General features: G+C 53.2%; 1 protein-coding gene across 2 annotated transcripts in view; it reads right to left on the bottom strand.

Annotated features, from left to right (window-relative positions):
- Positions 1–1,579, bottom strand: part of WDR64 (WD repeat domain 64) — a 138,226-nt gene extending 136,647 nt beyond the window's left edge. For both annotated transcript variants that reach the window (XM_077250003.1, XM_077249996.1), the window contains exon 1: positions 1,430–1,579. The gene's annotated coding sequence lies outside the window, so the exon portion shown is untranslated. The remainder of the gene's footprint in view (positions 1–1,429) is intronic.
- Positions 1,580–6,549: the final 4,970 nt, after the last annotated feature.

Genomic DNA, 6,549 nt, shown 5'->3' on the forward strand with positions numbered 1-6,549 from the left:
GCAGGAGGCACAGGACACCACAATACACGGGGCACAGCAGTGCAGGAGGCACAGGGCACCACAATACACAGGGCACAGGAGTGCAGGAGGCACAAGGCACCACAACACATGGGGCACAGCAGTGCAGGAGGAACAGGGCACCACAACACATAGGGCACAGCAGTGCAGGAGGCACAGTGCACTACAATACACGGGGCACAGTAGTGCAGGAGGCACAGGGCACCACAATACATGGAGCACAGCAGTGCAGGAGGCACAGGGCATCACAATACACAGGGCACAGCAGTGCAGGAGGCACAGGGCACTGCAACACATGGGGCACAGCAGTGCAGGAGGAACAGGGCACCACAACACATGGGGCACAGCAGTGCAGGAGGCACAGGGCACCACAACACATGGAGCACAGCAGTGCAGGAGGCACAGGGCACGACAACACATGGGGCACAGCAGTGCATGAGGCACAGGGCACCACAATACACAGGGCACAGCAGTGCAGGAGGCACAGGGCACCACAACACATGGGGCACAGCAGTGCATGAGGCACAGGGCACCACAATACACATGGGGCACAGCAGTGCAGGAGGCACAGGGCACCACAACACATGGGGCACAGCAGTGCAGGAGGCACAGGGCACCACAATACACAGGGCACAGCAGTGCAGGAGGCACAGGGCACCACAACACATGGGGCACAGCAGTGCAGGAGGCACAGGGCACCACAATACACAGGGCACAGCAGTGCAGGAGGCACAGGGCACCACAACACATGGGGCACAGCAGTGCAGGAGGCACAGGGCACCACAACACATGGGGCACAGCAGTAATGTAGGCACAGGGCACCACAATATAAGGGGTACAGGAGGCACAGGGCACCGAAATACCCAGGGTACAGCAGTACAGGAGGCACATGGCACTGCAGTGCAAAAGGCAAAGCATTACATGGGGCACAGCAGTGCAGGAAGAAGAGGATAGAGCAGTGCATGGGATAGAGGGCACCACAATACACAGGACACAGTAGTGCATGGAGCAGAAGGCACAGAGGTTCATGGGAAGAGGATACAGCACATGGAGCACAGTACTGTAGGGGCACAGTAGCACAAGGTACAGTAGCATAGGGGGCACAGGGCACAGCAGCACTTGCCCCCTGGTCACTACACAGATCGGAGCAGGGTGCTCAATACTCACGGTGCCACCTCCCCCTCCCCAGTGTCCGATTCCTTTGTGCGACCGGTGTCCGGAGCTGACAGGGAGATACCACGAGAGCTGCGAATTTCCGTACTGGGGGCAATCAGGAGGGGAGAAACTGAGGTGTTGCCATAGCAACAAGTAACTGCTGGCCATGGAGGGGGCATTTCTATAGCAACCCCAAGGGATGGAGGGAGTGAGTACTGAGAAAGGTATTCAAACGTCTCCTGTGTCATCTACTTACTGGCAGTGGGAGAGGTGGCAGATGCTGGGACACCGCCACCATTTTTCTCTTCCTCCTCCGCAACCTCCTCTCATCACGTAAGTCCTCCGAGCAGCAGAGAGCGTCGCCCCTGGCACAGCCGCTCTATCCCTGCAGCCACCAGTGAGAGGAGCCCATTCCTCCAGCACCACTGAGATGAGGGCGGAGCGTCCTGCTTCCGGGGCTGCTCTTTCCATGGCAACAATGACATTAATAGAAAAAAAAACAACCATGCTCAGGTGCTGCTCCCCCCCCCCCCGCATCCTGGCACCCTAGGCATGTGCCCTCAAGTGCCTGGTGGCAAATACGGCCCTGTGATAGATAGATAGATAGATAGATAGATAGATAGATAGATAGATAGATAGATAGATAGTAATGTTAGGGATTTTAGCATTAAATGCTTGTTTTATAGGAGAAAATACTTTCTGAAAACGATTATTTTATCTAAATAAATCTTAATATATACATAATCAAATGTTATGCAAATATTGAAAAGACCAAAAACTTATACAAAACACCCTTAATACAATGGTACAATAGCCACAGCTGCCAGAGGCTGAGGGGTCCCTATCTAGGTGAAAGATAAAATATTGCTTTTGAAGGGGGAATACTATCTAGGCTTATACTGTATATCACACTTATTTGGTTCTTCCTTTATAGATAACATCTGCATTATGGCACTATTGCTCATTCCTTACTTGCAAGTCAAGTAAAAGCATTAGAGACTACTGATATCAGCAGTAGCAGTTAGCTCAGGGTAGGAGACCTGAGGGTGGAGATGGCTTCTCCTAAGCGTGAATGGTGCGTGTTTCGCAAATGAGTGAAACCAACCTTAGGCCAGGGTCACACTACAGCGTAATACGAGTGCTAAGCGATAAAAAAATCGCATAGCACTCGGCCCAATGTTAATCTATGGGGCAGCTCCCATCATCTGTTTTTTTCTCGTCCGTATTACACTTGCGAGTGAAATCGCAGCATGCTGCAATTGTCCGCGTATCTCAGCTGAGAAACGCCAAAGCAAGTCTATGGGTGCGAGAAAACATCGCACAGCACACGGACCATCAGTGTGACTTGCGAGAAATTCCAGGCATTGGGCAGGTGACAGGAAAGGCTCAGCCATTATTTGCCTATTTTGCAAGTGTGTGAGAAAATCTCACCATACGGATGACATACGGATACTTTTCTGAGAAAAAAAACGCATCCTGGCAGTGCACACGGATGACATATGGATCACCATACGGAGAACATTTGTGCGATTCTCGGCAGCCAAAATCGGACAGATTTTTTATACATTGTGTGTGACTCCAGCCTTACAGTAGACTGATTATTTTAAACAGTATTTACCTGCAGATTACCACTATGTCTGTAAGTAAATGCTGTTTTTAGAGCCTACCATACACCAATTATAACGATGGTGTCTTATATGGTGGATATAAGTAGAGGTAGAAAGAGAAGGTAGAAATGGACCCCTTATCCAGGGCCGGACTTAGCCCAAAAGGCGCCCTGTGCGAGACTGCAGGACGGCGCCCCCCCCCCCCTCCAAACTTTGAAAGAAAACAATAACTCTTTAATATTCACAACAACACGTTTACTTAGAAAACTTGTGTTTCCCTGCAAAACACTTGAAGAAACACTAATATTGCAATAACGGGAATTATAAAGTGCTTTAAAGCGGACCAAAAGGAAAAAATTACGCTTGGTCCAAAGCCATATGGGCTGACAGCCAATCAGAGTGCAGAGCGGCGGCCTGCAAGGCCAAACACCGCCACACCATGACCAGATGACATATTACCACCACAGTGATCGAATAATATCAAATACAAGGAACGAATACCACAACATCTTGACCAGACCACATATTACCACCACATAGTGACTGAATACTACAATACTGATCAATAATAAAAAAAACCACAATACTATCACCATAAGTGCCATTATACACAGGAGATCTGTACTTAGTATGCAGCGTCTGTTTATAGGTAATACAGTGATCACCGGTGACATACACAGGACCTCAGTATATAGTATACAGTGTATAGTGTCAGTGTATAGGTAACACACTGACTCACCAGTGACATCTCTAGGTGAAGTCCTTCATCTTTCATCCCGCACAGACCGCCATCACTTCATCCAGCCAGGACTCGTCTCTGCAGGAAATAACACAGTTATCTCGAGTTCCACTTGCAGAACACATTACTTAATTTTCCCAACTTCTACATTACACCACATGAAGAAGGCGACATAGTGTCACTCTACACAGTAATAGGACCGCCCCTCCATTTAAAACAGTATACTCAAAAAATAAAATAAATACATCACTGCAGTAATAATATCCCTTAATTAGCCCCTATGGTAATAATATTCGCCATCCTGGCCCCCGTGTGTCTCATTCCTGGCGTCAGCCATATATTCTCCCATCTTGCCCTAATGAGTATCTATCCTGCCCCATATGATCTTCCCATCCTGCCCCATCTGTCTCCATCGTATCCATCCTGCCCCATCTGTCTCCAATCCTGCCTCCAGTGTCTCCAGTCATGACGCCATGTCTGTCATCCTGCCCCGTGTCTCCATTCTGCCCGTGTCAAGCATTCTGCCCGTGTCCAGCATTCTGCACCAGTGTCCAGCATTCTGCACCAGTGTCCAGCATTCTGCACCAGTGTCCAGCTTTCTGCCCCTGTGTCCAGCTTTCTGCCCCCTGTGTCCAGCTTTCTGCCCCAGTGTCCAGCTTTCTGCCCCAGTGTCCAGCTTTCTGCCCCAGTGTCCAGCGTTCTGCCCCAGTGTCCAGCTTTCTGCCCCAGTGTCCAGCGTTCTGCATCAGTGTCCAGCGTTCTGCTCCAATGTCCAGCTTTCTGCCCCAGTGTCCAGCGTTCTGCCCCCGTGTCCAGCGTTCTGCCCCCGTGTCCAGCGTTCTGCCCCAGTGTCCAGTGTTCTGCCCCAGTGTCCAGCGTTCTGCCCCAGTGTCCAGCGTTCTGCCCCCGTGTCCAGCGTTCTGCCCCCGTGTCCAGCGTTCTGCCTCCGTGTCCAGCGTTCTGCCCCAGTGTCCAGCGTTCTGCCCCAGTGTCCAGCGTTCTGCCCCTGTGTCCAGCGTTCTGCCCCCGTGTCCAGCGTTCTGCCCCAGTGTCCAGCGTTCTGCATCAGTGTCCAGCGTTCTGCCCCAATGTCCAGCGTTCTGCCCCCGTGTCCAGCTTTCTGCCCCAGTGTCCAGCTTTCTGCCCCAGTGTCCAGCTTTCTGCCCCAGTGTCCAGCTTTCTGCCCCAGTGTCCAGCTTTCTGCCCCAGTGTCCAGCGTTCTGCCCCAGTGTCCAGCGTTCTGCCCCCGTGTCCAGCGTTCTGCCCCCGTGTCCAGCGTTCTGCCCCCGTGTCCAGCGTTCTGCCCCAGTGTCCAGCGTTCTGCCCCAGTGTCTAGCGTTCTGCCCCCGTGTCCAGCGTTCTGCCCCCGTGTCCAGCGTTCTGCCCCAGTGTCCAGCGTTCTGCCCCAGTGTCCAGCGTTCTGCCCCAGTGTCCAGCGTTCTGCCCCAGTGTCCAGCGTTCTGCCCCAGTGTCCAGCGTTCTGCCCCAGTGTCCAGCGTTCTGCCCCAGTGTCCAGCGCTCTGCCCCAGTGTCCAGCGTTCTGCCCCAGTGTCCAGCGTTCTGCCCCAGTGTCCAGCGTTCTGCCCCAGTGTCCAGCGCTCTGCCCCCCCTGTGTCCAGCTTTCTGCCCCGTCTCCAGCTTTCTGCCCCAGTGTCCAGCTTTCTGCCCCAGTGTCCAGCTTTCTGCCCCAGTGTCCAGCTTTCTGCCCCAGTGTCCAGCGTTCTGCCTCCCTGTGTCCAGCTTTCTGCCCTGCCCCCCCCCCCCCGATCGCCGCTCTCAATAATAATTAAAAAAAAACAACAAGTTCTTCTTACCTGACCGCGATCCTGCTCTATCTGCTTATCGGTGGGGGCGGCCATCTTCCTGAGGCCGCGCGTGCGCAGGTGGAGTGCTCTGCTGCCCGGGGCTTCAGGAAAATGGCCGCGGGATGCCGCGCATGCGCAGATGGAGATCGCGGCGGCCATTTTTCTGAAGCCGAGAAGCGAACAGCCAGGTAAATTCTGCGCCGCCGGCGACCCGCCCCCCCGCATTGTGCCGCCCCCCGCATTGTGCCGCCCCCTTCCTACGCCACTGCCAGGGGGGGCCCGATGACCGGGGGCGTGGTAACCGGAATGCTGGCAGATGGAAATTTTAGAAAACGGCTGCCCCGTACCGGGTCGTACCGGCTGAATCCCACCCCTGATTGTGATGTAATGTGACATTAATCTGCTGAGCTCAATAAATGCGCCCCTTGTATGCTAACGAGCCTTGGCGCCATGTGCGGCCGCACAGGTCGCACAGGGCAAAGGCCGGCCCTGCCCTTATCTCGGGGCGCTGTGTGACAATGTGGCAGCCTTTTAGACCCCCTCGGTCACAAGAACCTTGGTGTAACCACTATCTCTGTATCCTCTGAGAATATGCATCTGCCATTCGCTGATCGTAAGCTGAAATCTTGCATTATAAAAAAAAAGCACAATGCATTTTCTCATTCTTACCACAGCATCTATCAGTCTACTTCTAAGGGTACCGTCACACATTGAAATTTTCATCGCTGCGACGGCACGATCCGTGACGTCGCAGCGATCGTATGAATATCGCTCCAGCGTCGTAGACTGCGGTCACACGTTGCAATCACGGCGCTGGAGCGATGCCGAAGTCCCCGGGTAACCAGGGTAAACATCGGGTAACTAAGCGCAGGGCCGCGCTTAGTAACCCGATGTTTACCCTGGTTACCAGCGTAAACGTAAAAAAACAAACAGTACATACTCACCCGTCGGTGTCCTTCAGGTCCCTTGCCGTCTGCTTTCTGCTCTGAGTGCAGCCGTACAGTGAGCAGAGCGCAGCACCGCTGTGATCTGCTCTCACTTTCCGGCCGGCACTCAGAGCAGGAAGCAGACGGCAAGGGACCTGAAGGACACCGACGGGTGAGCATGTACGGTTTGTTTTTTTACGTTTACGCTTGTAACCAGGGTAAACATCGGGTTACTAAGCGCGGCCCTGCGCTTAGTTACCCGATGTTTACCCTGGTTACAAGCGAAGACATCGCTGGAT

The sequence above is a fragment of the Ranitomeya variabilis genome, chromosome 1 (genome assembly GCF_051348905.1).
Source record: "Ranitomeya variabilis isolate aRanVar5 chromosome 1, aRanVar5.hap1, whole genome shotgun sequence".
Taxonomy (NCBI): domain Eukaryota; kingdom Metazoa; phylum Chordata; class Amphibia; order Anura; family Dendrobatidae; genus Ranitomeya; species Ranitomeya variabilis.